The 3,673-nt window shown below is 40.0% G+C and overlaps 1 long non-coding RNA gene across 1 annotated transcript; it reads right to left on the bottom strand.

The window, feature by feature from the left end:
• Positions 1-1,531: 1,531 nt before the first annotated feature.
• LOC121643287 lies at positions 1,532-2,976 on the bottom strand. The gene is made up of 3 exons (XR_006011082.1): positions 2,675-2,976; positions 1,888-1,958; positions 1,532-1,672 (listed from the first exon to the last, which is right to left on the bottom strand). It is a non-coding gene; the product is annotated as an uncharacterized LOC121643287 (long non-coding RNA).
• Positions 2,977-3,673: the final 697 nt, after the last annotated feature.

Here is a 3,673-nt window from a genome sequence, read left to right as displayed (position 1 = left end):
AACTTGAACTTGAACTTGCTTATGCAGCAATGGTCTTCTGGGAACATCTGGCAGAGTCCCTGTCAGAAAGAGTTTCTCAGCTTCTACCTTGCCACGGGTGAGGCGGGGTGAGTCCGAGTGGGCTGTTTCTCCATTGTTGAGGCAGCCAACCAGAACTGTGGCTGTAAGGTCGTTGATGCCTATCGCAGCTGAAATCCTTGGAGTCATTGGTGGACACCAGCAATGAAGGATGCCGTCAAGCTGGAAAAGGGGTCCTATTGAGCCTTTTTGGCCTGTGAGACTCTGGAGTCAGAGGACGGGTTTCAGTAGACTAAGCAGAACAGTGCTTTTGCGATCACTAAGGCAAAAAAAAAAAAAAAAAAAAAAAAAAAAAAAAGGCATGGTAGGACTTTGGAGAGGTCATGGAGAATGACGTCTGGATGGCTTCGAAGAGATTCTGGTCCACCATCCAACAGTTCAGGACGGGGACGCAGTGCTCCACCACCTTGCCCTGTGGGAGACACCCCCAGCAGGCAAGGAGCCCCAAATCCCCAAACCCATTCTGCTCAGGGCCCCATTAAGGCTTGAGCCGGCTGTGTTTACCTGATGTAGATCCATTATTTCCACCTCCCCAACAAGAGAGAGAGCTCTGGATGGTCCCTTTGAATAGTTGGTGGTGGCGTTTCTCTTAGCTCCATCTGGGTTATCACTTCCTTGTTAGAAGGATCAGCTCTCTGATTCTGAAGTTGAGAATGGGACAAGGCGGTGATGAAGTGGGACGTGACCAGGAGACCGTGCCGGTCTTCTATAGCATAACTCTCTGGAACTTTATTGGCAGTTTGTAAGTGACTTGAGCAGAGTGAGCCGCCAGTCATCAGGGGTCATCAGAGACCTTCACATGCTCCTTCCTAGCCTGGACATAATCTGGAGAGGCTCGCTACTGGAGTATGAACGAGTGCTTAGCGTTCCACTCCACGTACACCCTAAAAAATCCTGGGTTAAGAACAACCCAACTTGGGTAGTTCTTAATTGGACCAACCCAGCAGTAGTTAATTTGACCCAGCAAAATGGGTTGAGCATTTTAACCAACTAGTTGGGTTACACATTTAATTCAAATGCTGGGTCAATTTAATTACACCCCTGGGTACATTCTACCAAATTAAATGGTTAAATGTCCTACTCAGATGCTGGGTTAAATTAATTACAACCCTGGGTACATTGTTTCAGATTAAATGGTTAAATATAATGCAAATCATACTTTATTTCCCACCCAAATGGTAAGTCCTATAAACTGCAATTGGATAATTCCACTTTTGATTATTGTGATGTGTTCTACTGTAAAAGAATAGCTGTCTTGTCAACAGTTACATTAAAAGACAAACAATTTTAAAGAGTGGTAGAACATTTATTATAATATAATATCAGAAAAGATTCTTCAAATATCCATTTGAAACAAAAATAAATGACTCTGAGCATGAAGCAAATATATACATACATATATACATATCACAATTGAAACTTAAAACCAGATCTGTGATTTAACAAGGTTGATGTCAACTCTCAGCAGAACAAAACAAACAAACACATCCACTGTCTATTTACAAGCAAGTATTGCTGCACGTAAAAACTTAACAGGTTTAGACTCATCTCCTTCCATTCCGTACACTCCATCTTGGAGAAACTCCCAAACTGTCTGAAAGACAGAGTAAAACACAAGACATTTTGTTTAAAAACAGAACAGCTAAATTGATGGAACTAATTACATGATGCTATTATTTTCAGAAGCAATTTATCAAGTAACAACACAAAAAACACTATATGAGCACTATAATACAAGGCAGTTAATTACATGACTTTTAAAATAATCTTTTTATCTAGCTATGAACATAAAAAAAGTCATGTTCTTACCTTTAAAAATATCAATAAGGTCTGTCAGCTGCCATCGAGTTAGTTTGTCCACCACAAAACTGTCCATTGACCTGCAACAATAACAGAAAAAAAGGATGAAAAGGCACAATTTGGCTAAGAAATAGCTTATAATTGTGTGCGTAACTCTGTATACCGCTGTTATTACTTTTTGTAAACGTTTTATTTGACTTATATTACCACCAAACATTATTTTATACATAGATGAGCGGAAATAACGTCAAAAACGTTCCGGATAAATAGAGAGGCTGTCTCTCCCACCCCCACCTCAAACCGCTAATGGGCCATAGGATCCAGACAGTGATCCGGATCACCCCCAAAATCTAATCACGCTACTCGTACTTTCCTGGACATTCTGAGAAAATTTCAGCAAAATTTGTCCGTAACTTTTTGAGTTATGTTGCTAACTAACTAACTAACTAACTAACTAACTAACTAACTAACTAACTAACTAACTAACACACAACCCCTTAGGATTACATAACCGTAATAACTGTTAAGTAAAGCAACTGCTGATAGCAAGCCTGTCGCGCGCACCCAACACACCGGCAACTGGCAGTTAGGCTAACTCTGTGGCAGTTAGGCTAACTCTGTGGCAGTTAGGCTAACTCTGTGGCAGTTGGCCTAACTCTGTGAAAATTATCCAAAAGCCAGAAGTCATTGTGGATGTTTCGTTAATTCATGCGGCATTCCATGCATGGCAACAGCATTTGTGTGTGATTTAATTGTACTTCAATAGAGAACCCTAAAAGGAAAATGTACAACAAACCTTGCCACTTTGATTGCTGGGTCAACGACGATCGGTTAGATTGCCGTCCAGTGCTCCGTTTGAAGTAATCGATGTCATGACGTATGACGTGGAGACGTTCAAAACATAAACAACCCAGGTGATGGGTTAACTAATGTTTGTTGGGTTGATGTAAAGATAGTATATAACTGAACTGTCTTTAACCAAGGTTTAACCCAATGCATGGGTTCACAACAATAACCCAGTTAATAACCCAATACCCATATAATAACCCAAAATGGGTTATACATTTCACAACCCATCACTTACATTAATTAAATAACCCAGCATTTTTTAGGGTGTATGTTCACAGCTTTCTCACAGATACTGTGTGTCATAACAGTAAACTCACTGCTGTCTAGATTCATGAAACCTTTATTCCTGAAACTCCTGTTTGTGGGTCAGATACAGAGATTTTGCTCAAAATGATGTAATGCTAAGTAGCTGATTTATGTCCCATTACAGTGAAAAGAGAAAATGAAAATGACATGTATTAATAAACACTGGGGGAGTTTTTCATAATCCTGTTGGTAATTTTAATACAAGCTCTGGGTTGTAAAGAGATTTAGCTTAATTTGCTTTTCTGTTCTTTTGGTGAAATGTGCATTTTTAAATGCGGTCAATCACATTTATTTACTTGGAGGCGAAAATTGTGATTAAGATTAAAATGTCATTAATCGTAAAATCCTGTGAATAAATTGGTAGAGCAGCTGACAAACTGTTGGAAAACAGAAACGTACCAGAGAGGAAGGCTTGCTTGGGATGCCCAGAGATCACAATAAACGCACTGAGGGCTTGTGTTAACATCTGAGCTCACAGCACCACATGCAGCATCTGTTAGACATGTTGTTATTATATTATAACAAATGCATTCTCTACATAGATCATATGGATGACGACTCACAGCTTACAATTAAATCTGGTATGGAAATCCTCCCCTGCACAGTAAGGGTGAATCCCATTTCACCCCTTGGCCCTACC

This window comes from Melanotaenia boesemani, chromosome 7, assembly GCF_017639745.1.
Source record: "Melanotaenia boesemani isolate fMelBoe1 chromosome 7, fMelBoe1.pri, whole genome shotgun sequence".
In the NCBI taxonomy this organism is placed as follows: Eukaryota; Metazoa; Chordata; class Actinopteri; order Atheriniformes; family Melanotaeniidae; genus Melanotaenia; species Melanotaenia boesemani.
Note: the sequence above shows the minus strand (reverse complement) of the source record. Positions and strands in the feature narration are given on the sequence as shown.